The 27,572-nt window shown below is 49.6% G+C and overlaps 1 pseudogene; it reads right to left on the bottom strand.

The window, feature by feature from the left end:
• Nucleotides 1–4,900: 4,900 nt before the first annotated feature.
• LOC109782145 (alpha-copaene synthase-like) lies at nt 4,901–7,439 on the bottom strand (annotated as a pseudogene).
• Between the last annotated feature and the right edge of the window lie 20,133 nt (nt 7,440–27,572).

Raw genomic sequence — 27,572 nt, 5'->3', positions numbered from 1 at the left:
AAGGGTTTCCTCGTCATCCTCCTCAGGATTTTCATCATGTGTTTGTTCATAATAATCCATAGGAATGGCAGGCTCAGGAGTCTCCTCAGATTCCTGTCTTGAAGTGCTTTGCATATCTCTCATAGAAAAAATATTCTCAAAGAATGTAGCATCCCTAGACTCCATAATTGTACCGACCTTCTGGTCAGGTACCTCAGATTTCGCTACTAGAAATCTATAGCCAACGATGTTCTTAGCGTAGCCCAAATTAACGCAGTCCACAGTCTTTGGTCCAAGCTTACGCTTTTTGGGGATCGGCACATTGACTTTCGCCAAACAGCCCCAAGTACGCAAGTACGAGAGTGTTGTCCTTCTCTTTGCCCATTTCTCATAGGGAGTGATCTCATTATCCTTTGTCGGAACTTTATTCAGGACATGACATGCCTCCAATATAGCCTCCCCCCACCACGCCTTGGATAAACCCGATGTATCTAACATGGCGTTAACCAAATCAGTTAGAGTACGGTTTTCCTCTCGGCAACCCCGTTTGACTTGGGTGAATAGGGAGGCGTCCTCTCATGAATAATGCTGTGTTCCACACAGAAGGAATCAAACTCACTCGAGAAATACTCTCCACCACGATCTGACCGGACTCGTTTAATTTTCTTTTCAAGTTGATTCTCAACTTCTGCCTTATAGATTTTAAAGTAGTGTAGAGCCTCATCTTTAGTATTTAACAGATACACATAGCAATATCTAGTGAAATCATCTATCAATGTCATGAAGTATTTCTTTCCACCTTTAGTCAACACACGATTCATCTCACAAAGATCAGAATGTATGAGTTCTAATGGTGCCAAGTGTCTCTCCTCCGCGGCCTTGTGAGGCTTGTGAGGTTGCTTAGCTTGCACACATGAAAGGCACTTAGAACCTTTGGCTAAAGTGAAACTCGGGATTAAATCCAACTTGGCTAGCCGCGTCATAACATTGAAACTAATGTGACAAAGACATGAATGCCAAACTTCAGATTCATTGACATTCGAATGAATGTGGTTCATGACTTTATTACAAAAATCTGCGAGGGAAAGGCGGAACATCCCTCCGCTCTCATAACCTTTTCCAACAAAGAGTCCATATTTCGTAACAACTAATTTATTAGACTCGAAAACCAACTTAAACTCTTCTCTACATAGAAGGGAGCCACTAATGAGGTTCTTCTTGATGGCGGGGACATGCTGCACGTTCTTCAGCTGCACGATCCTTCCCGAAGTAAACTTGAGATCGACCATGCCAACACCATGAACAGAAGCACTCGCGCCATTCCCCATCAATACAGACCCATGGCCTGTGACCTGGTAAGAAGTGAACAATGAAATGTCAGCACACACATGAACACCTGCACCTGTGTTCACCCACCAATCGGTGGGCTGAAACACTGAAAAAACAGTAAATAAATTACCGTACCCAGATGCACCATTCTCATTGTTGCCCACAATCATGTTGACGGACTTGGAGTCCTGTCCTAGCTTCTTGTACTTGTTTGGGCACTTGTTGGCCCAATGTTCAACCGAACCACAAGTAAAGCAGCCCTCACCCTTCTTGTTCTTCTTGAAGGTCTTCTTACCCTTCTTCTTAAAGTCGGTATTGTGTTGGACACCGTTCTTTCCCTTGGGCTTGTGAGAGTTGAAGTTCTTCTGGTTCACCATGTTGGCGACAGAAGTCCCTTCGGCCCCTTTTCGTGCGAGTCTTTTGCACTCAAATTCTGCTCAACACTCAGATGGTCAATGACATCCTCCACAGAGAATTCACGCCTCTGATGTTTCAGAGTGGTGGCAAAGTTCCTCCAGGAATTAGGGAGCTTAGTGATTATGCAGCCCGCGACAAACTTGCCCGGTAACTCGCACTTAAGAAGCTCAAGCTCCTTAACAATGCATATTATCTCATGAGCCTGCTCCAATACAGGACGGTTTTCAACCATCTTGTAATCGTGGAACTGCTCTATAATATACATCTCGCTCCCAGCATCGGCGGCCCCGAACTTAGATTCGAGCGTCTCCCACAAGTCCTTGGCGACATGCACATGTAAATATGCGTCGACCAGTTTATCTCCGATCACGCTAAGAACTGCTCCGAGAAACACAACGGTGGCCTCCTTGAACGCCTTCTCCTGTTCAGGAGCAATCGTTCCCGTGGAGACACCGGTGACCAGAACACGTTCATAGCCGTGAGCCATAACGCGGTCTTAGTCTGCCAACGCATAAAGTACGTACCGGTAAACTTATCCGGTTTCAGTGCAGCGGCAAAGCCACTTGCCTAAAAATTCCTACACATAATAGGTTTTTGGATTGTTGAGTAAATAGGCAATTTCTCGATTAAATTAATCCACGAGTAAATCACTAGCATGGCATTGACACAAATAAACGCATACTGATATTCAGTCAAGCAAGCACATACTACGCTAAGTGCAGAAAGATCTACGTATAACGCTAGTATGGCTAAAACAGAAAACAGTAAGAGCGGGATAAACGAGTTATACCCTTCCGTAGGCCATGCAGAGGGCTGCGGCGTTGGTGGCAGCAGCGGAGTCCTCGGCGGCCTTCTTGTCGGCTTCAGCTTTCTCGGCGGCGGCACGTTCGGCGTCGGTGGACATGGTGATGATGAGGGCGACGCGGACGTAGTGGAAGTAGACGAACAACGAGCAGTCACGTAGTCGCTTCCCAAAAACCTATTCGCCTCTCTCCCGTACAGGAACCGGAGAGATGGGGTTTCGGAGACCTGCTCTCCCGTCGACCGTGTACGCGGCGGACTTGATGGAGTCACCGGCGGCAGCAGCAGCAAAGGAACGCCGGTGGGCATGCGCGTGAGCAGATTTGATCTGTTCGTGGCGGCTAGGGTTAGGGGGCACCGCACACTTATATAGGCGCAGCCGCGAGGAGAGACGTGGGCTCGACCCATGTCCGAGTCCATAACAGCCCACGATCCGACATCTCAGATCGTGGCCCAGCTGTCAGAGAACTCTCCGTTAGTGATTGGCAAAAATAAGCGCGTATGTGTGAGCTCGGCTCGGCTCAATCCCGCAACCCGCGACCAGGCGGGCGGCGGAGGAGGAGTGCGCGAGGGCCTCATCTCTTCTCAAGCTCCAATAGCATATAGAAGAGAAACCTTATAAAAAGGTCCAACTTCTCTTCCACTTTCGGAGTGGGACTAAACTTCCTACTCCATCTAGTGCCAATAAACCCAAATGGGCCCTTAGAGATTTTTCAGAAATTGTTATATAGGCCTAGAGCCCATTTTAGATTTCAGCATTTTGCATCAACGACGATTGACGTGCGGAACCTCTCTGACATATTAATTAAAGCTAGTACAAAGTTGAGTCACTTATTTTGGAACGGAGGGACTACTTAGAAACATACATGTCTTTAGAATTTGTCATACATACATTTCATTTGTGACCTTTTCCAGCACCATCGACTTGGAAGAGGACCGTCCTTCTCCAAGGTCTCTACTGACGCACGAAGTCCGTGTAAATTTCCTTGAGTTCTCTCTGTACCACGGCTTGATCCGTCGCTGTTTCCGTACCTAATCCACAGTGAGGTATTCGGACATGTCGCAAGCGCTAAAATACAGTGGCCGAGAGAACTCGTGCACAGTAGTGACGATGATGAAAACAACCGAGCCTCCTGTCAACACGTGGAGTCAGTTCTTTGTCTCACACATGCGTGCAGACCTCTTCGATCTCTCCTGCCTCACATGCCTACACTATAGAAACACGTTGGTTCATATCCCCTTGCCTACTTGTTGGCTGGCAAAAATCACTGTTCTGACCTGTGATTGAAATCAATTCATAAACTGAACTATTGACGAAAACAATTCGCTCCACTGACCCCTTTTGTGTAGCCCCGACAGCCAGGCGCCACACTATGCTGTGCAGTGTCTGACTAACAGGCGCTGCTCGTCTGGTTAGCGTCGCACCCCGGATTGTTCGAAAATTGCTAGCTCTCAGGTGTTGCAACTGACTTGGAAATTTTCAGGCAGCCTGGGGTGTGACGCTGGCCAGGCGTGTAGCGCCTGTTAGTCAGGCGCTGCATAATGTAGTGTGGCGCCTGGCTGTCGGGCGTTACATGAAAGGGTCAGCGAAGCGATTTTTTTTCGCCAACAGTTCAGTTTGTGAATTGATTTCGACCACATGTCATATTTATCGTTTTTGCCCTTGTTGGCATGTACTGATACGGCGACTGACATGGAAGGACCATCTCAAGCCTATCAGGGGGAAGCCAGCACGACTGATGGCTCCCCAAATCTACAACCTGACACACGGGGAAAGCTGATAGCATTAACGACTACAAGGGGACCGAAGAACAAAATAGCTACCTCTTAGCACTTGCGTGTGCACCTCTCATTCCTCTCAAACCATTGATTCACCCTTATTCTGAGTGATTCTTGTATCGGATCTGTGTTGTCATCTAGTGTATCGCCGGGGAATTTCAATTGTCTGACACTTTTCTTTTGGTTGCATTGGTGGAACAGTCCGACCTAACAACGATGTGTTAGGTTTCTTGTATCCCTCCTTGATCTGCCTCCACCATACCATTTCTAGGTCGCTTGGTTCTCTATTTGCATTATTCAGGTTAGGCAGCGTCATGTGATGTGATGCAAACAACGTTGCTGAGCAAGATAAAAGGGTATTCTCGCCTTTCTGAGAAATAATAATGTAAATTGGCACACTTGAAATCTATGCTCTTCAAGGACTCATGCCCCGTAAAGAAAAAGCACTCCATTGCGGTAGATGGAGTTCTTTTTGTAAAATGATAAATTAATAAGATAACTAGATAAGTATAAAACATAGAGACACACAATTATATCTGATACCATCCAACAATATGAATGCAATAACTTATTTATCATATTTATTTATAGGGATAAAGACAATGCACAAGCTCCAATTAACACGTCATGGTGCACAGTGGCATCTATACTAAAGATAAACTGCCTCAAAACCTATACTATTAGAGCCTACATGGGAATGGTTTCAACAAAAAGGCTCTCAACGGTATCCTTAAGATGGATGTTGAAGGTATATGCATCTTTCTCAGCATAGAATAATGGCATGCTATTAGCAAACTTAATAATCCTCCGCACCACCGGGAGCTGTGCGTGATGTTGAAAGAGAGCTTGATTTAGAGTTTTCCATTCATCTTCTAGCAGTGAAAGGATCTTGGAAAGGGCAACCACACTTGTGACCCTATGCTCAACCATGTAACACTCTATAGAGGTTGCCATATCTCCCTTGGCCTTCCCGCCCTGCATGTTTATATTATAACAGTAATTAGATATATTTGTAGTTTGGCCTGAATAAGAAGATGAAAGAGTATACTTTAAATGCAGCAATGTCATCCATTAGACGTGCTATCTTCCCGCATGATATGGCGACATTAGGGTAACCAGCTGCCCACTCAAATGATTCCCTCGTCACTAGATCACCCATGCCAACCATCAAACCTATACATAATGCTAGTGATCCTATGGACATGGCAGATAAACTCATGTGATCTTTGAAGCTTGGCTTGTGATTCTCGTGTAACCATTCAGCTTCTCGGAGATAATAAGCTGATAGATCTTGAAACTACACAGAAGAAAATAAATTAGATACAAAGCCAGCAATATATAGAATGATAGTAATGATATAGGGCACATGGTGGTGTACCGCTTTCTGGGCATAGGCAACATGGTAGGTGTCACGAATGACCACTTCACGCTTATAGTTTTTAAATATCCTCAACAATTCAATATAGAATCTTTGAAGGTAGTTGGGTAGAAGAGAAGTGGCACTCTCATCCCATCTACATGTTGAATTACATTGCATGAAAATAAGTCGATGAAAAATTAAATAGAAATTGATTGTATGTTAGTTCTTGATACATGGATGTAAATCAAATCCAAATTTAACAAACCTTTGTATGGCCGCATTTAGCAATCGACATTCCTCTATGGTGGCATGGGAATCATATGTGTCATCCATCAGGGAAATAAGCATCAATTGCTTGGTAAGAAATATTCTGGACAATGCAAAATCTTTCTCATGGTATACCGCATAACACCAAATGTAACCCTCGACTAGACGGTCCCGAGCATAGTTTAGCCCGACATATCCGTAAAGATCGCGCCACCACCTACAATACTTTGATTAGTCCAGGTAAAATAGATTTGTCGTAATACATCACGTGACGAACAATGTCCAAACTATATATGTGTAGGATACAACATGTGAAGGGCACGTTTTATATTGATTCCATCTTCATTGTGTAGTTGAGTATGACGAAGACATACTTAGTGAGATATTTGAGTTCCTTCAAGTGGACATGTTGTAGAAGGTTAAAATCCAGCTTCGCTAGCTCCAATAGAGTTGGGTTATGTCCTTCCTCGTGCTTATACTCAGAGATATAACGCAGTGTTTCCATCCTCTTAAACGTCCTTGACAATGGCATGTGAAGGGCACATTTGACTTGCTCGGCTAAAGGGGAATTGAGAGTGTCCCTCATCAATTTAAGATGATGCCTTGCAAAAGAGATAGCTTCTTCCAGTGATGGCTCACCATGAATGAGAAGATGAGCTGCGTTGTATAGACATAAAAGTCCCTTCGGGTCATTAGTAATATCTTCCCTAAAGCTCCCATCTTCATTTTTAAATTTATCGAAAACATCTGCAAGACAAATATTGGCGAGACATTGTTCAAACAACTCATGCCATTTTATAGTTAGTAATGTAAGCTCAGGGTTACCCTAGTGGAGAACAATATAGTTCTATGATTTGTGAATATTCGTGCCTTGTATTTATTTATTTATAAATAGATACTTCATACATACGTGAAGACACCCAAAGACCATGCTCCCTAAGCAAGCCAAACCGAAGGGCAACCTGATGGAGGCTAGGGCTACTGAATTCATCCTCAAAAATTTGACTTAACGTGGTATCAACATGTTTCTTAAAGTGATGACCATTCCGAGACGTTGGACAGTGTCCAATAAGGTTATTCTTTCCACCGTGCAGTTGCAACTCTTAAACAACATGTCGACGTCCATTTGTCTGACCTCTGCACACATGCACGAATGCATTGATTAGCTGGGGCAAACCAAAGGGGACAATACATACCTGAAAAGTAATAGGCATGCCATTTGTGACGACTAATGTTTTTATACTCCCTTTGATCTATGTTAATTGTTGCTGATTTAGTACAAAGTTCAAAATATAAGTAGTGACAATTAATATCCATAGGAGAGAATATTACATTTTTAGAACTTTATGTCTATTAATATACCATATATGCATATAAACAGTAATGTCAAAAAAATTCTAAGTTGAGAGAATAGCTTCTAATATTGCAATGAAACAAATATCTTGGTTAGTGATGTTCATCTCAAACCATAATGATGAGGAAGAAAGCAAATTATATGAATACGTGGGAGTAGTTTATGCCTGCAGTGGTTTTGGCTCGTAGTTGAGGAAGTAGTCACCCCACAGAAAGGGCTCATAGCTTGATAACATCTTCGGAGCAGCGCCATCATAGTTCTCATCTACTGTTTCGTGTTCAATACTAGAGGGTGGTGTAGCTTTCGCTGCCGCAGGTGATGCTTGGACATGGGGGATGCAGGGGAGAGGCGATGCTTGGAGAGGGAGACGAGAAGAGTAGTTTCCACCCGTTGCGATGGCAGATGTGAAGGAGGGGCTGCTAAAGAGGATTGGCAGCGTTGGCATCAAACTCACTGCCATCCTGTAATGAATTTCGCGTAGTTGTGACTTGTGACCTAGGAAGCACCGTGGTACCCAGGTTTTATAAGAGCATCCACATCCATGGAGCTTTTATATAGGAAGGATGTTATGTACGTCTAACCTCCACACCTCTCAATGGATTGCTCAGCTCATGAATCCTCATCCACACCAGGCTCTTACGTGCATGTAGCAGGTCGTTGTCGTGCATCCTGGCCTGCGTAACCGAACGTGTTTATTTTTGCTGGTTGTGTGAGGCGAAGCTGCTCTTGCTGAGCGCTAATAGTTTGTACTGTAATTGGCAGGCAATCAATCTTTTAAACACGGGGGCATGCGTATCCACACCATATCCATCATGTCGCTTACAACATGCATATATAATGGTAATAGTTTGTTCTCTGTAGCAGAACGAAATTTGAAAAAGGGATAGCATCTGAGCCCCCGTGTCGTCCCCTCCGTGGGCGATTCGGGCGGCGGCGCGCGCCTCCCTCCCCTTGCCTCCTCCCCGCCCTCTCAGACCCTCACCGCTGGCCGGAGCCCCCGGGGCAATGCCCCTCGCCGTGGCCGGCGGCGGGCCCCTTTTTCTCCGCTGCTCGGGGATGGCCGATGCGGGGCGACCTATCCAGGTGGTGGCGCCGGACGGGCGCAGGGCTCGGCGGCACGGCGGCGGCGGCGTCCTCGCGGCGGGCAAGCGGCAATGCGGTGGCCCTGGGATTGACGGTGGTGGCCATCTCCTCCGTCAGAGGTGGTCGGCCTGAGGCTGGATGGTCGGACCTCGAGATCCGTCAACTAGTCTCGCCTGCGAGTCGGGGAGACATAGTTGCCGGTGAAAATCGAGCCGACGGCGGGCGATGGCGGCGTTCTGCGCCGTTACCTTGATGAAGGCATCTTCGTGTAACTATTGTCCACCCACTCGTGCTGCTCCGGGAGAAACCCTAGGATCTGGTCTTCCAGATCAAACGACGGCGGCACTGTGGTGTCGTTTTTCTTTTGGGAGCATCGTTGGTGGAGCAACCCTGGAAGACACAGGCAGGAGGTGGAGCGGCTTCGTCTTGCACGGAGCTTCGGTGAAGATGTCAAGTCATGCCTGGCCGACAGGTGCTATGTCGTGTCATGCCTGTTCGGCAGGTGCTACGATGAGTGTAGGGCGGTGGCGCCGTGGTGGCGTCGACGGATGGCCGGGTTGGCAAGTATGATGCAGATCTCTCTCTTGAAGATGAGTTAGCGGTTCGACGATGATGACGGCTTCTAAAACGTGTGCATGTGGTGTACACTTTAGGTATGCTGCACACCTGCACCGTGTGTTGCTTCCGGTACGTTATGTGGATGGATCGGCGACGACACCGGTTTTAGATATGGCCACATTATCGAGTTTGTAGGTATGAGTGATGGCTTCGAGTGGTTTGATGTATATTCTTGTCAGACATTTATTGAATAATTCATGAAAATAGTCGTACGCATCGATTGATGCATAGGCCCAGGGTTTTAACCTCCTTAAAAAAATGCATATATATAATAAAATCCCACATGATTTTCCGACGTTAGCTTTAATCCGGACGGGGTTGCCGTCAACACTTCTGGTGGGGGATAGACCTCGCGAGACAATATCCGATGGAAATCATGTTGCAATGAAAACTTCATGTACATCATGTTTGAAAATTATTAAAGAATACAGTATGTTAAGACATCTCAAACGTTGGTCGCGTCCATGGACGCGGTCACACTTCATATTTGTGCTATTCATCCGAGTACCTCATATTTTATTTTGTTTTTGAAAAGGAGGAAGACCCCCAGCCTTTGCATCTGAGCGATGCATGCAATCACTTTATTAATTATTCACAAAAAACCTTACAAAGGAATACAACAATAAGTTTGAAGCCACCATCTAGGCAACATCTATCGCTACTCCTATCCAGTTGATAAAGGGATGCTGATAGTCCGGGCGTAATGCCACAGACCTCGCAGCCAAGCCTAACATCTAAGACCTGAGACCCCAACCTAGCCACTTGCCGGGTTTGGGGCACACACCGGTCCGGCGCGCTCTCAGAGGCCGCTGCCGCCAACTACCACCGCTTCATCTTCAGAGCTGTACTAACGCATCAACCTTGCTCAGTCTAGCTGTCGTCGACGCCACCACGGCGCCCAACGGCACCACCTCCCTACGCGCAAACAGCTGAGCACGTCGCGGTCGCCACCGATGCACCTCAGCACCATGCTGCCAAGTACCACCAGCCGGCACAACTTGAAGTCTTTGGAAGATCTGTCATGCGTAGCACCTGCCGACTAGGCATGACATAGCGTAGTACCTGTCGGTCAGGCATGACGTGACATCTCCACCGAAGCTCCGTGCAAGACGAAGCCGCTCCACCTCCTGCCTCTGACTTCCAGCGCTGCTCCACAAACGATGCTCCCAAGAGAGAAACGGCACCGCAATGCCGCTATCATCCGATCTGGAACACCAGATCCTAGGGTTTCCCCCGGAGTAGCACGAGTGAGTCGACAGTAGTTACACGACGATGCCTTCATCAAGGTAACGGCGTAGAACACTGCCATCGCCTGCCGTCGGCTCGGTTTTCACCGGCAACAATGTCTCCCCAACTCGCAGCCGGGACTAGATGATGGATCTCGAGATCCGATCACCAAGCCTCTGGCCGGCCACCTCCGACGAAGAAGAGGACCACCACCACTGGCTACCGGCCAGAACAGATCTGCCAGAGGTGCCGCCGAGCAGTCCACCATGCCCTCGACGCCGTCGCCAATCTAAAACCAGATGACGTGCCGCTGAAGACCGCATCGCGCCGCCGCCCGATCCAGGCCAGCTGACGCAGGCAGCCGCACGTGGCCCGAGGCACGGCCGACCACCGCCGCCGTCGTCGAAGCCATCGCCGCCGCTTCTAGATCGGCCGCACCTCCACGCGCGTTGGGGCCCTGCCACCCCTGAGACGCGGGAGGGAAGAGGGGCCGCCGTCACCACAGTCGGCCTCCGGGCGCAGGCCGGCGGTGTCCTCCGGCAGCGGCGGGAGGTAGGGAGGAAGATGAGTTAGGCTCCGGCGGCGGCTAGGGTTGGGGTGCCACCCGAGTCGCCCGAGGGGCGGGGGGGGGGGGGGGGGCGACGCGGGGATTAATCAGTATCGTGTGAGTACCTCATATTTCATGCCCTAGATCCATTAAAACCATGCAAAAGAAATCCTACGTACTACGCACATCACGCTAGCCTAACTACGCTTCGTCATCTGAGCTGTTCACGACATCGGTGTCGGGCGCCGGGTAGATGGGCGCGTAGGAGGGCTCCTCCTCCTCCTCCTCCTCAATCATATACACGAGCATCTCGTCGACGTTCGCGGCGTGCTCCACCTCCACCTCATGCAGACGACGGCGGTTGGCCTCCGCCTCCAATTCCGACCGGAGGGAATCGAGGATCACCTGCTGCTCCGCCTGCAGATCCACGTCTCCAGCGTCCCACGTCCTCCTCCTGCCCCGCGTCCTCCCCGTCCTCCTCCACCTCCTCCCCGCCCCCTCCACCTCGTCATGATTTGAGAGACAAACTACCTTTAACGGACACTGTGTTCTAAAATTGCCCTCTGGGTAAAAACGAACCACCACATCATTGTTGCATTCACGACGATCGACGTACGGAGCATCTTTAACATAGAAAGTGACTTACATGTGTTTGGCATTTAACATCGCCTAGTCTGACCGGTAACTTGAGAGTGAGCTCGATCCGCCGACTCGCCGCCTAATCGACTGGTCACTTGACGTGGGACATCTCAAACGTAGAAATTTCATGGAGTTGTCATGTATCACGGCTCGATCTGCTGCCTAATCGACTGGTCACTCGACAGTGAGATCTTCTGGGCAAGCGCCAAGACGCGGGCAGGGTCGCAAAGCGCTAAACGTACAGTGGCCGAGAACTTGCGCACGATAGTGACGATGAAGACAGCCGAGCCTCAGTGTAACACATGGAGTCCCTGGTGTCGTGGTTCTAAGTCTGACAGTAAAATGGAGGGTAGGAATGTAGAGGCAAGATCCTAGCTATGGAGAAGCTGTACGCACAGGTTTTACGAGTTCAGGCCCTTCTCGGAGGAAGTAACAGCCCTACGTCTCGGAGCCCGGAGGCGGTCGACTGGATTATATGCGTGTGTGTGTTACAGGGGGTCTGAACCCTTGTCTTAGAGGAGGGGGTGGCTTATATAGAGTGTGCCAGGACTCCAACTCCCCTCCGTTACACAGGATTCAATGTACATAAAGTGAGAGCGTTACAGGTAACGTCAATAATAAAGTGCTATAAATGATCATTAAGTCTATGAGTAAACGTCCGACCGTTGTTGCGCGGAGTGGCTTTAGGTCTTCTGCATGTCGAGTGGTTGAATGGTCGAGTGACCTAAATAAGGAGGGATCTCCGAGTGAATGGTAGGTTGAGTGGATAACACTCGACACCTTTGTTGAGCCCTCTTTATTTGCTCTTTGAACTTCTTTGCTTCTAGGACAAGGACCTTAGGTAGGACGTATAGGTCATGCCTATTACCCTACCCTAGGTCTATGTCCTCATCATTAGCCCCCGAATGGATTGAGGTCCGAGTGAAAAGAAGGTTGAAGTTGATCTTGCTTTGACTCTTGCCTTTCTCAAGAATTCATCTCTGAACGGAGGCTAGTGTTGGTACTTCGGCTTCGTTTCAGTTGCCTTGATCGATTCATGAATTGCCGATTGGTTTTTACAACATCACCCGCTGAGTGTTGTCTTTGACGCGAAATCTTTGGCGTGATCGGTTGCAGAGGATCCCGGATTTCGCGGGATTCGAAATTTCGGTGAAAGCGCGCCAGGCGGAGCGTGCCGTGGTAAGCGGAGTGGTTAAACAGGGCGTTTCGATTTCTGCGCCACCTTTTTCGCCACGTACTCTGTGTGCGACTATTGCGGGATTTGACAGGATTGCCCGGACCCACGCGTCAGCCACTCGGAAGTGGGCCTTTAAAAGCGGCGAGGCCGAGGTGTCTGCACTGTGCGTGCCCATTCTCCTTCTTCTTCCTCTCGCTCTTTCACCCCATCCGAATTCTCCACTCTCGACGCCTCCGCTCTGCCGCCATGGGGAAGGAGAAAACGGCGGCGCTGGAGCGCGCGAAGAAGGCGACGGGGGTGGCGAAAGGCAAGAAGACGAATCGGGGATCTTCATCGCGCTCGGGGCTGCCGCGGGGTTGGATCCAGGGAGATTGGATCCGTTCCTCGCTTCAGCAGGAGGACTTGGATGATATGGCCGAGTTAGGGCTGATCGTCCATGGGTCCGCGCGGCTGCCGGAGGGGGAAACGGAGCCACAACCGCAACCGGGTGAGTGTGTTCTGCTTGCCACCCATGTCGACCGCGGTTTCTCGCTTCCTCCACACCCCTTCTTTCGAGGTTTCTTGAATTTCTTCGGGGCTCAACTCCATCATTTCACTCCCAACACCATCACATACCTTGCCGCATTCGTGTCCATGTGCGAGAATTTTCTGGGGTGTCGACCGCACTGGGGTCTTTTCAAGCACATTTTCACCATCCGCTCCCAAACAGTGAAGAAAGCGAACTCGAACGACGAGAAAACCCATGTTATCCAGATGTGTGGGGGTCTGGGTATTCAGAAGAGGAAGAGGAGTTCCTTCCCTTCGATGACTCTTCCTGAGTCGGTCAGGGGCTGGCAGTCGACCTGGTTCTATTGCCAGGATATCGCGACCCCAGGCCATTCGACTGGACTTCCCCCTTTCTCTCTTGATCGTGTTCAAACTCCATCTTCGTTGAAAGTGACCGCCGCGGAGAAGCCGGAGATGGGCATGTTGGTCGAGAGAGTAGTTCAACTGATCAACCAAGGTGTCACCGGCATGGATCTGCTGGAGGTGTTCCTCAGTTGACGCATTCAACCACTCCAAGCTCGTGACCACTCCATGTGGATGTACTCCGGGGCTGGTGATACCGCTCGGGTTCATCCGGAGGAGGTGGAGGCCAAAACAGTGGCCGAGTGGCTGAGGGGCATCACCGGGAACAAGGACAACCCCAGGGGTGCCAGGAGGGTCAAACCTTTCAGCGAAAGCAACCAGCCAGACAAGGTTTGGCCACTACACTCGATTGAATTTGGATGTGTTTTCTGACTGTTTGTTGATCCGACTGATTTCCACTCGGCTCCTTGTTTTCTAGATTTATACAGAGATGTATTCAATGCCCAATGGCGAGCAAGCTCTGGAGCAGGACCATGAAGGCGAGGACAGCGCGGAGGAGAGCGGCGAGTGGGAGTCACCAGCCGACGGTGATGAAGTGAGAGCGATGAGTCGGACGACGAGGAGGTAGCCGACTCACCACCTCGTTCCGAACATCGATCCAAGCAGCACCATGATCCCGCGGGCAGGCGCGGCAAGGCTGTGGCCTCGAGCGCTCCATCTCAAAAGCGCGCTCGGTCTTCGACTCCAGAATTGGCTGAGAAGGTCACCAAGCAGCCCAAGATCAATCCTTCGAAGGCTCGGAAGACCCTGCCTAAAATCAAGATGGACGTTCCTGTTGCTTCTGGGTAAATGTTCTCCCCGTATTTTCTTGTTCTGACCGATTCTCTTGTACTGACCGAGTGGATGATGAACCTTTACAGCCCGGCCTCGGCTACGACTGATATGGATATTGACAAGACTCCAGTCGACGAGGAAACCACTGATGCAGCTACCTCCAAAGCCAGTAAGTCTGCCCGACTCGAATTTATTTGGACGACTGGATTGTTTGTCAGCTATCTCTTTGACTTTCTCTGTCTGTTGCAGCACCACGAGACGTTGTTGTGCTCCCGGACGATGAAGAAGAAGTACCGCTGAGGGGAAGGAGGAGGAGGGACGCGGAACTGAGCGGGAAGACGCCTGAGGTCCAGGTTCCTCAGTCGACTGAGATGCCTGAGACGGCAGTCGAGCGATCGACAGATCCGGCACGTACCAATGTCACTTTCGCTATCCCGCTTTCGACTGATTGCCCATCAGGATCAGCTGCTCAGACTTCTGCTGCGCAATTACCGACTGCTCTGCCATCATCGCTTTTCACTGCGTATCAGACTCCGGACGACCCACCGGCTGCCGCCAAAGAAGCTCTTCTTCAGTTGAACCTTGTGATGGGGCAAATAAAAGTGGTGCATGAGGCCAGTCAGGTGGCCTTCAACGCCGGAGCAGCTCTGCAGACCAATGTCCAGGTTAGTTGATTCCTGATTGATCATACTTCTCATCCGATCACCCACTGGGTGTGACTGTTATGAAGTTGTATGAGGCAATTTGAGTCGTCTTGAATTGAATCTTTGAACTAGTGGGGGCACTCTTAGTGCACCCACTGGGTGTAGTCCCCGAGACCATAGTTGACTGCGGGCAGTCGAGTGTGGTCTGAGAATCTAAATTTTGTCACTCGGTTTGGACGGACCAGGTCGAATGAAACCAGAACCAGTGGGGGCACGCTAAGTGCACCCACTGGGTGTAGTCCCCGAGACCGTGGTTGACTGCGGGCAGTCGACTATGGCCTGAGAACTTTTTTTAACTCTCGCGCTGGGCAGGCCATGTCGAGTGTTTATTCAAACCAGTGGGGGCACGCTAAGTGCACCCACTCCCCGAGACTGCCGTTGAATGTTTGATTCGGTGGTAGTCTTAGAGTAGCTATCACTGTGATGTCTTTTTATCTCAGTCAACTGATATGGCTTATACTACAGAAATCTTGTGATCTTGGGGCTCAGCTTTCTGCAATGAACAAACAACAAATCAGCCTCAACCTTGATTTGGAATTGGCCAAGAAGAATCTCAAGACTGCTCGTGATGAAGTAGCTGCCATGGGAGGTAACCAATCATCAACTGTCTATCTCACTGCTGGCACTTTTCCTTTCCATTTTTTGAACCGAGTGACTCCACTCGAGCAGATGTATGTAGTGAAAACCGTCAACTCCAAGCCCGTCTGAAGAATGTTATTTCTTTAGAGAAAATGAAGCAGGCTTTGGAGAAGAAGGATTAGGATCTTGCTGCTGCACAGAAGGAAGCGCGAGAGAAGACGGCGCTTGTTGACAAGAAGCTTGCTTCAGTTGGCAAGTTAGAAGAAGAGAACTCCAAACTGAAGGCTGCTGTTTCTGATGCCAATCAGGAGGTCGAGCGACTGAAGAAAGACAAGGACAAGCTGACAAACGAGCTTGGGAGCCTCAAGGCCAGGAAGGGCGAGTTGGAGTCTTATCTGGGCCAGCTTGCTGCAAAGCTGGCCCTAAAACTTGAAGGTACTGATGATTGACTGACTTATTGCGGTCGACTGTCAAGCCCGATCATATCGTCGACTCACCATTTACTGAACTGTGCAGAGCTTTGCCAAGATTTTGAAGCGGAAACTGGGCGGGTCTAGACAGGTCTCGACCCCATAAATTGCCCAGTCAAAGATGACGTCGCAATGAATGTGCTGCGATTGGAATCTTGCATGGACAGCGCGGTTGCTTATCTTGCCCGCCTGAAGGCGGCGATGACTCGGGTTGATGCTGAACTCTGGCCTCAGGCGGAACTATCTCAAGACCTCGAGTCTCTGATGGCTCGACTGAACCAAATACCTAACCGAGTGCAAGAATGGAAAAAGTCGTCTACTCGCTGCGGTGCTGATGTCGCCTTGTCTCTGGTCCGAGTGCACTGCAAGGATGTCAAAGAAGACAAGCTGGCGGAGCTCAAGGTTGCTAACACAAAAAGGCACACTTTCCAGTCCTTTATGGACACTTTCCTTGACGCTGCCACTCGCATCACAGACATCATAGACCTTGACAGTTTCTGCGACCCAGCCAGTCCTTCTCCCGACGAGTGACCAAAAAACATTATGCTCCACCTTTATTTGCCTCGGAATGCCGAGTGATTGTGTAATCTTTAAACTTCTTCGGGCTTGATGCTCGAGTACTTTTGATATGCGGCCCGGAACCTTAGGATTTATCTGAACTTTGTTTACCTTGAAATATGCTTGCGTTTGTCTTCGAGTGGGTTTTATTCTTCACTCAAAATAATCTTTGAACTTGAGATGCAACTCTAAGGAGGAGATTCCAGTCGACCTGCACCTCATCGTCCTTGTGGATGAGGATGGAGCGTACGTTGTACTTGTGGTGTAGTTCTGAGGAGAAGGTTGCAGTCGACCTGCACCTCGTCGTCTTTGCGGATGAGGATGGAGCATACGTTGTATTTGTGGCGTAGCTCCGAGGAGAAGGTTGTAGTCGACCTGCACCTCATCGTCCTTGCGGATAAGGATGTGTTTCAAACTTAGGCGAGTATTGGACTGCGGCTAAGCCCCGAGTGGGAGGGTTGCTCACCACTCGGTAGGATTTTTCAAACTTAGGCGAGTACTGGACTACAGCTAAGCCCCCGAGTGGGAGGGTTGCTCACCACTCGGTAGGATTTTTCACACTTAGGCGAGTACTGGACTGCAGCTAAGCCCCCGAGTGGGAGGGTTGCTCACCACTCGGTAGGATTTTTCAAACTTAGGCGAGTACTGGACTGCAGCTAAGCCCCAGAGTGGGAGGGTTGCTCACCACTCGGTAGGATTTTTCACACTTAGGAGAGTACTGGACTGCAGCTAAGCCCCCGAGTGGGAGGGTTGCTCACCACTCGGTAGGATTTTTTCACACTTAGGCGAGTACTGGACTGCAGCTAAGCCCCCGAGTGGGAGGATTGCTCACCACTCGGTAGGATTTTTTAAACTTAGGCGAGTACTGGACTGCAGCTATGCCCCTGAGTGGGAGGGTTGCTCACCACTCGGTGGGATTTTTCTCACTTAGGCGAGTACTGGACTGCAGCTAAGCCCCCGAGTGGGAGGGTTGTTCACCACTCGGTGGGATTTTTCAAACTTAGGCGAGTACTGGACTGCAGCTAAGCCCCCGAGTGGGAGGGTTGCTCACCACTCGGTAGGATTTTTCACACTTAGGCGAGTACTGGACTGCAGCTAAGCCCCCGAGTGGGAGGGTTGCTCACCACTCGGTAGGATTTTTCACACTTAGGTGAATACTGAACTGCAGCTAAGCCCCCGAGTGGGAGGGTTGCTCACCACTCGGTAGGATTTTTCAAACTTAGGCGAGTACTGGACTGCAGCTAAGCCTCCGAGTGGGAGGGTTGTCACCACTCGGTAGGATTTTTCAAACTTAGGCGAGTACTGGACTGCAGCTAAGCCTCCGAGTGGGAGGCTTGCTCACCACTCGATAGGATTTTTTAAACTTAGGCGAGTACTGGACTGCAGCTAAGCCCCCGAGTGAGAGGCTTGCTCATCACTCGGTAGGATTTTTCAAACTTAGGCGAAACGGATTCGCGGCTAAGCCCCCAAGTGAGAGGCTTGCTCATCACTCAGTAGGATTTTTCACACTTAGGCGAGTACTGAACTGCAGCTAAGCCCCCGAGTGGGAGGGTTGCTCACCACTCGGCAGGATTTTTCAAACTTAGGCGAGTACTGGACTGCAGGTAAGCCTCCGAGTGGGAGGGTTGCTCACCACTCGGTAGGATTTTTCAAACTTAGGCGAGTACTGGACTGCAGCTAAGCCTCCGAGTGGGAGGCTTGCTCACCACTCGGTAGGATTTTTTAAACTTAGGCGAGTACTGGACTGCAGCTAAGCCCCCGAGTGAGAGGCTTGCTCATCACTCGGTAGGATTTTTCAAACTTAGGCGAAACGGATTCGCGGCTAAGCCCCCGAGTTAGAGGCTTGCTCATCACTCGGTAGGCTTTTTCAAACTTAGGCGAAACGGATTCGCGGCAAAGTCACCCACTGGGGGATTTCAGACGCAAACAAAAGTAACAACAACCATTTAGGAAGACTGTAAAGCTCTTGTCTTTGATAAACAAACTACAAAGGTATTTCTTATTACATCTCATCCGAATGAGTACTCAAGTATAAAAGGGGTGGAGCAGCTCCGCGTTCCAAGCCCGTGGCTCGTCTTTCTGATGCTCGACATTGTAAAGATGGTATGCTCCATTGTGGAGAACTCTGGTGACAATGAAGGGACCTTCCCAAGCAGGGGCGAGCTTGTGTGGTTTCTGCTGATCCACTCGAAGAACCAAGTCTCCCTCTTGAAAGGCTCGGCCCCTCACGTTTCTGGCGTGGAATCGACGCAAGGCTTGCCGATAAATGGTCGACCGGATTAAGGCCATCTCTCTTTCCTCCTCTAGGAGATCGACTGCGTCCTGCCGGGCCTGTTCTGCTTCATCTTCAGAGAAGATCTCGACTCGGGGTGCATTGTGAAGTAAGTCACTCGGCAGAACAGCTTCAGCTCCATAAACCAAGAAGAATGGAGTTCGGCCAGTCGACCGATTGGGAGTTTCCTCAATCCCCAAAGAACTGATGGAAGTTCATCGACCCAGGCACCTGCTGCGTGCTTGAGATCACGCATCAATCGGGGTTTCAGTCCTTTGAGAATCAAGCCATTTGCTCTTTCTGCTTGTCCATTCGACTGGGGGTGGGCGACCGAAGCATAGTCGACTCGTGTGCCTTGGGAAGCACAGAAGGCTCTGAACTCATCAGAATCGAAGTTCGACCCGTTGTCAGTGATGATGCTGTGCGGAACTCCATATCTGAATGTCAATTCTCAGATGAAACTGACGACAATACTGGCCTCAAGATTCTTGATAGGCTTGGCTTCAATCCATTTGGTAAACTTGTCGACTGCTACAAGCACATGAGTGAAGCCGCTCCTACTAGTCCTCAGGGGTCCAACCATATCCAATCCCCAAACAGCAAAGGGCCAGACGAGTGGAATAGTCTTCAGGGCTGACGCAGGCTTGTGGGACATATTAGAGTAAAACTGACAGCCTTCACATTTGTCTACTATGTCTTTCGCCATTTCATTTGCTCGTGGCCAATAAAATCCAGCTCGGTATGCTTTGGCCACAATGGTCCGAGAGGACGCATGGTGACCACAGGTCCCCGAGTGGATGTCGTTGAGGCTCATTCGACCTTCTTCTGGTGTTATGCATTTCTGGCTGACTCCAGTTACGCTTTCCCTGAACAGTTGTCCTCTTATCACAGTGAAGGCTTTGGATCGACGAACGATCTGTCGAGCCTCTTCTTCATCCTCTGGGAGTTCTTTCCTAAGGATATACGCAATGTATGGCATTGTCCAGTCGGGATTGATGACCAAAACCTCCATGATCAGGTCGACCATGGCTGGGACTTCGACTTCAGTCGGATCTGTGGCACTCTTAGGCTGCGGGGGCTCTTCAGTGAAAGGATCTTCTTGAACTGAAGGTGTATGAATGTGTTCTAAAAACACGTTGCTGGGAATGGCTTCTCTCTTGGAACCTATCTTTGCCAAATCATCGGCTGCTTGATTTTTCAGTCGGGGTATATGATGAAGCTCTAACCCCTCAAACTTCTTTTCCAACTTCCTCACTGCATTGCAGTAACCAGTCATAGCTGGGCTTCTGACGTCCCACTCCTTCATCACTTGATTGACTACCAAATCTGAGTCGCCGTAGACCATGAGGCGACGGACGCCGAGTGAGATGGCCATACGTAACCCATATAAGAGTGCTTCATATTCCGCTTCGTTATTGGAGGAATCAAAGTGAATCTGGAGAACATATCTGAGCTTGTCTCCTCGGGGGGATACCAGTACCACCCCAGCAGCGGAACCATTCAGCATCTTGGAACCATCAAAGAACATGGTCCAGTGTTCCGAGTGGACTTGAGTCGGCAGTTGCTGTTCGATCCACTCGGCGAGGAAATCTGCTATTGCTTGGGACTTGATAGCTTTCTTTGCCTCAAACTTAATATCCAAGGGAAGGAGTTCAATCGCCCACTTTGCCACTCGACCAGTTGCATCTCTGTTGTTCAGAATCTCTGATAATGGAGCGTCGCTGACGACTGTAATGGAGTGGTCAGAGAAATAATGTGCAACCTTCTTCGTGGTCATATAAATCCCATAAACAAGCTTCTGATAATGTGGATATCTTTGCTTTGATGGAGTCAAAACTTCGGAAACATAATATACTGGGTGCTGAACTTTATAGGCTTTTCCTTCTTCTTTCCGCTCGACCGTAAGTACCGTACTGACAACTTGTCCAGTGGCTGCAATGTAAAGTAGTAAAGGCTCTTTGCTGATTGGGGCAGCAAGCACCAGCTGGGTGGAAAGTAGGGCTTTGAGCTCTGCAAATGCTGCATCAGCTTCAGGAGTCCACTCGAACTTGTCAGACTTCTTCATTAGTCGGTAAAGAGGCAATGCCTTTTCACCGAGGCGAGAAATGAATCGACTTAAGGCGGCCAAACAACCTGTAAGCTTCTGGACATCGTGCACACGCACATGGTGCTTCATCCGGAGAATGGCACCAACTTTCTCTGGGTTAGCATCGATCCCCCGTTCGGAAACGAGGTAACCGAGTAATTTTCCGCCCAGAACTCCAAATGTGCACTTTGATGGATTAAGCTTGATATCATACCTTCTGAGGTTGGCAAAAGTTTCAACAAGGTCAGCCAACAGGTCGGAACCTTTACGTGACTTGACCATAATGTCATCCGTGTATGCTTCCACATTCCGACTGATTTGAGTGAGTAAGCACTTCTGAATCATCCTCATGAATGTGGCTCCAGCATTCTTCAGGCCGAATTGCATGGTGACATAACAAAAGCACCCAAATGGAGTGATGAAAGCTGTTTTTATCTCATCGGGTCCATACAGTCGGATCTGATGATACCCGGAATAAGCGTCCAAAAAGGACAAGCGCTCACACCCTGCAGTCGAGTCGACAATTTGATCGATGCGGGGGAGAAGAAAGTGATCTTTCGGGCAGGCCCGATTGATATGTTTGAAGTCAATGCACATGCGAAGTGAGTCGTCCTTCTTGGGGACCATGACAACATTGGCTAACCACTCGGAGTGGTAAATCTCTCGGATAAACTCAGCTGCTAGGAGTCGAGCCACTTCTTCACCGATTGCTTTTCTCTTCTGCACGGCGGACCGTCGAAGATGTTCTTTGACCGGTTTCACTTTCGGGTCGACTCGCAAAAGGTGCTCAGCCAGCCCCCTGGGAACACCCGGCATGTCAAAAGGTTTCCATGCAAAGATGTCCCAGTTCTCACGGAGGAACTGGATGAGCGCTTCTTCCTATTTGGAGTCGAGTGTTGTCGAGATGTGAGTCGGAGCAGCATTGGGATCGGTCGGGTGAATATGAATTGGCTTCGTTTCACCAGACGACTGAAATGCTAAATCCGTGGCAGGCTTCTTAGCTCGCAACAAATCACTCGGGTCTGCATTTTTTTGATACTCCTGTAATTCCACAACTGCCATTTGTGCATCAGCGATCTTTGAGCCCTCTGGAAGCACTCTTCTACCTTCTTCCGATTGCCAGTGATGGTAATCACTCCTTTAGGACCAAACATCTTCAATTTAAGGTAAACGTAACATGGTCGAGCCATGAAACGTGCATAAGCCGGCCTGCCCAGAATAGCATGATAAACACTCTGGAAATCGACGACTTCAAACGTCAACTTTTCTTTGCGGTAATTCTTGGAATCATCGAAAACCACATCGAAGGCGATCTGGCCGAGTGACTCAGCCTTCTTGCCAGGAATAACCCCATGGAAACTCATATTGCTTTCACTGAGTCTGGACATCAGGATGCCCATCCCTTTCAAGGTCTCCGCATACAGTATATTCAGGCCACTGCCACCATCCATCAGAACCTTAGTCAACCGAGTGCCTTCGACGACTGGGTCGACCACCAACGCTTGCCTCCCAGGGGTGGCTATGTGTGTTGGGTGATCAGACTGGTCGAATGTAATGGTAGTCTGGGACCACTTCAGATAACTCGGCGTCGCCGGAGCGACCATGTTCACTTCTCTGTTGATGACTTTCAGTCGACTCTTGCTCTCAACATCAGCAAAAATCATCAGAGTGGAATTGACGTGGGGGTAACCATCATCGTCCTCTTCCTTATCCTCAACTTTGTCCGATTCCTTCTCCTTTTCTTTGGGCTGTTTCTCTCGGAACTGCTGGATTAGGAGCCGACATTGTCGAGTGGTGTGTTTCGGGTAAATGAGATTACCCTCCTCATCTTTTTTGATGTGAATGTGGCATGGTAAATCCAACACATCATTTCCGTCTTGATCTTTTACTTTCTTGGGGTTCCATGGCCCTTTGGGCTTCCCCTTGAACTTTCCTTGAGTCACGGCTAAGGTTTCTCCAGGAGCAGCTAGCTCGGCTTTGCGCTTCTGCTTCCGACTGGAGTTCCCTCCCCCGGTTTCGTGGGCGACGGTTTTGTGCTTGCCACTCCGGAGCCGATCCTCCTCTTCACCATTAGCGTACTTGGTGGCAATTTCCATCATTCGACTCAGAGACATATCTCCGGTCCGACCGAACTTCAGATTCAATTCTCGATACTTGACGCCTTCTTTGAAGGCACAAACTGCTTGGTGATCAGACACATTTTCCACCGTGTGGTGCAACGTGATCCACCTCTGGATATAATCTCTCAAAGTTTCATTCGACTTCTGCACACAAGACTGTAGCTCAGCTAGCCCCGCTGGTCGTTTGCATGTACCCTCAAATGTTCTGACAAACACTCGGGCAAGCTCTTCCCAGCTGTAAATACTGCCAGGTGCTAACTGATTCAACCACGCTCTGGCCGAACCCTCTAACATCAGAGGCAGGTGCTTCATGGCCACTTCGTCATTGCCGCCACCAATCTGCACAGCCACTCGGTAGTCCTCAAGCCAAGTGTCAGGCTTGGACTCACCAGTGAATTTGCTGACTCCAGTCGCCAACCTGAAGTTGGGAGGAATCACTGCCGCTCTGATGGCTCTGCTGAAACACTCGGGACCTGAAACATGCACCCTGCTGCCGGTCGGGTAATCTCTATCGTGGCCATCTCTGTGTGCTCTGTTCCTGTCAACCAAACCTTGAACGAGAATGGATCTCGCGTCAAAACCTGGCTCCCGGGGGTCGACTGGAATCCTTCGCCCACCGCTGTGAGGGCGTCTGTCATCGTGTTCCCGAGGCGCGTACGACCCACTCCTTGGGGGAGGCGTGGGCACTCGACGACGATCATCGTGGTCGAGTCGGTGATCATACTGCTCACGGTTTCTGTACTGATCTCGTCGGTCTCCACGTCCCTCACGCCTCGGGGGTGATCTTGGGCTGTGAGCCGACTGAATTGTGTCTGCTACCACGGATCTGCTATGGATCCTATTCCGCGACTGAGATACTGGTGTGTTTTGTTCCCCTGCTGCCCGGAGTAAAGCCCTGATCTGCATCAAACCTCTGCCAGCTTCTGACTGGGAGGGCTGAATCGACTCTGCTATTCGGGCTGCAGCTGTGAGATTCTAAATCAGAGTTCGGTATACCTGAGTCGGAGGCGGAAAAAGTTGTCGTCGACTGGACTCAGTAATCCGCTGCCGAGCACGCTCGTCGAGCGCGTGCTGGAGATTCTCCAGTCGAGTGCGCTCAGCCAAGTTGGCCAGGCGCACCTCCTCCAAGGCCCGGGCCTCGGGGGTTTCTCCAACGATAGGAGTGTGAAGTGCATCCATGTTGCGGCGGCGAACCTCTTCCCTCTGCTGCGAAGAGAGGGGCTCGGGGCGGTACTCCTCGTGGGCACGCGACGGATCGCCTCCGCCGTCGCCACCATCCTCGCGGGGGAAGCCAGAAGGACTGCGCGGTCCGTTGACCATCAGGACTTCCGCTGCGGGGTCACTGCTGTCGCACTCGGACGCAGTCTCTACGGAGCCAGTCGACGGGTCGAACAGGCCGTAGAGAATTTCGTCGGGCTCGATTGCCGCGACTTGAGGGGTGGCCGATTGGCGAGCCACCGCGTGCCTCACCCACCGCTGGAGCCTCGACCGACCGGAACGCTTGTGCCGGCGGGCAGCAGGGAGTGAAGACGCCACCGGAGCCGACCGATACTGAGTCGACGGCTGCCGCAGGAGGACGTCGCGGACGCACGCGCGAAAGTGCGTTGCCCCGCGGACGGGGAGCGCCTCGACGTCGAGTGGAGCTTCTTGGAGCCAAGCGGAGTCGTCGGCGACGAACACGAGCGCGCCGAGACGGATCTCGCGGCCCTCGGTCAATCCTTCGCCTGAAACCATGCTGATGGGGATCGGAAAAATTGCAACTTCTCCAACAAGTCGCTAAGACACCTGCCCCACGGTGGGCGCCAACTGTCGTGGTTCTAAGTCTGACAGTAGAATGGGGGTAGGGATGTAGAGGCAAAATCCTAGCTATGGAGAAGCTGTACGCACAGGTTTTACGAGTTCAGGCCCTTCTCGGAGGAAGTAACAGCCCTACGTCTCGGAGCCCGGAGGCGGTCGACTGGATTATATGCGCGCGTGTGTGTTACAGGGGGTCTGAACCCTTGTCTTAGAGGAGGGGGGTGGCTTATATAGAGTGTGCCAGGACCCCAGCTCCCCTCCGTTACACATGATTCAATGTACATAAAATGAGAGCGTTACAGGTAACGTCAATAATAAAGTGCTATAAATGATCATTAAGTCTATGAGTAAATGTCCGACCGTTGCTGCGCGGAGTGGCTTTAGGTCTTCCGCACGTTGAGTGGTTGAGTGGTCGAGTGACCTAAATAAGGAGGGATCTTCGAGTGAATGGTAGGTCGAGTGGATAACACTCGACATCTTTGTTGAGCCCTCTCTATTTGCTCCTGAACTTCTTTGCTTTTAGGACAAGGACCTTAGGTAGGACATATAGGTTAGGCCTATTACCCTACCCTAGGTCTATGTCCTCATCACCTGGCTCGGGCATGCATGTGCGGTGGTGGTGGTGTTGCCGCCAAAATTCTCTATTCCCAGCTCGTATCTATGCACCGTAAGAAAGAGCATCCAATGAATCATTGAGCTCATGTGGGCTCAAAAAATCATTGAGCTCATAGTCTGACGAAACCAACTCTTGTATCACGTACGATTTTTTATTCTAATCGGATGCAAAACATTTCAAATTCAATGGTGAATATGGAGAATGTTTGTACCCTCCGTAGTAGGCTCCTACAGTCCTACTCCCCCTGCTCCTAAATATACGACGTTTTGTTAGTTTACAGTTTTTTTCTTTTCGGAATGTTCATGTTCCCTCCATATATGGAAACCCTTCCAGTTATTCTGCCTCACATGCCTAGGACAGAAAAACACGTTGTTTCTTGCTCACTTGTTGGCATGTACTGTACTCCCATACCGAGAGCTTTACTAAACGTCAAGAGGCCACATGGCAGCTGACTGTGAGCAGTTCTACGTACAAAATTAGAAATGCAAAAACTTCCTCTGATTGGATTGGTGAAACAGTCCGACCTAATAGTAACGTGTTTGGTTACTTGTACCCATCCACCATACTCTAGGTTGTTTCGCTGTTTACTTGCATCATTTGAGCCAGACTAGCGTCACAATAATTGTATCTGATATCATTCAATAATTAGGATTACAATTGCTTATTTTACGGTTTTACCACATTTATTTAGAGGGATATAGACAGCACACAAGCTCCAACTGACAAGCTGTGATGCAAAGTGCATCTTTACCTACGATAAACTGCCACACAAACCTACTAGAGCCTACAAGAGAATGGCTTCCACAAAAGCCTCTCAACAGTTTCCTTAAGATGCATGCCAAAGGTATATGCATATTCTATAGTGGCAAAAATAGTTTCATCTTATTAGCCAAGTTATAATGTGTTGTATGATGTTAAAAAAACTTGATATAGAGCTTTCCATTCATCTTCTACGAGTGAAAGGATCTTGAAAATGGCCTTCACTTGTGATTTGTAACCCTATGCTCAGTCATGTAACACTCTATAGAGCTTGGCATATCCCCCTTGGTGTTCCCTACCTGCATATTTATATAATACTCCCTCCATTTCTAAATATTTGTCTTTCTAAAGATTTCAACAAATGACTACATACGAAGCAAAATGAGTGAATCTACACTCTAAATATGTCTATATACATCCGTATGTGGTAGTCCATTTGAAATCTCTAAAAAGACAAATATTTAGGAACAGAGGGAGTAGTAGCAATTAGATACATTATCTTGAATGCCCCATGGTAGTTAATGGTTATAGCTTTGCCTAAATAGAAAAATAAAATATTGGACATGCTATCTTCCCGCATGTGTTGGAGACTGGGTTAATCAGCTATCCACTCAACAGCTTCTTTTGTCATAGCATCACCCATGCCAACCATCAAACATATCTCTACTATTAAAGGGGGATCGAACGTCGTGATGGTTCGACCCCCTTGTTCGATCCCCCCGCCTCGTTCCATACCCCCACCTCGTTCGATACCCCTCCCTCTCGTACTTGAAAAAGAAACTCCTCGCACGAAAGAAAAATCAAAAAGAAAATAAAACAGCCCACGTATGCACGTCGTCCCACCTCCAAGGCCCACGCGCCCCTTCCCCCAATTCCATCGCTCTCGATCTGGTGGCTCTATCGCCATCGCTGACCTCCTCCTGCCTATGACAACTTCGAGCGGCAGCACGCTGCAGCGGATGTGTTCGAGGAGTTCATCCGGTGACTGCGCATGGAGCACGGCAACATCTCCACCCTGTCATTGCTCAACACCGACCTCGAGATTTCTCGCTTGCCCTGGAGGCCTTCCGCGACTGAGTCCACAGCCCCGCCTGCTTTGGCCTGATCTGGATAGAAGACGTACAACCACCCAATAAGTTTCTCTTCCTTCTCTCTTAAATTTTTGTAATGTCCCGAATCATCTATTTCATCAGCCATACAGGAGAGTTTGGGGATGGGGAATTGAAGATACGTGGAGGAAGCCATACAGGAGAGTTTGTGAGGTTCAGAGAACGAGACAGAGAATTCAGAGACTAACCGTCGCATATACTCCTCCTACGCAACACGCACACACAGTTACAGATGGTCCCAG

Source organism: Aegilops tauschii, chromosome 2 (assembly GCF_002575655.3).
Source record: "Aegilops tauschii subsp. strangulata cultivar AL8/78 chromosome 2, Aet v6.0, whole genome shotgun sequence".
Lineage (NCBI taxonomy): Eukaryota > Viridiplantae > Streptophyta > Magnoliopsida > Poales > Poaceae > Aegilops > Aegilops tauschii.
The sequence above is the reverse complement of the archived record's forward strand: the minus strand, read 5'-3'. Positions and strand labels throughout refer to the sequence as shown.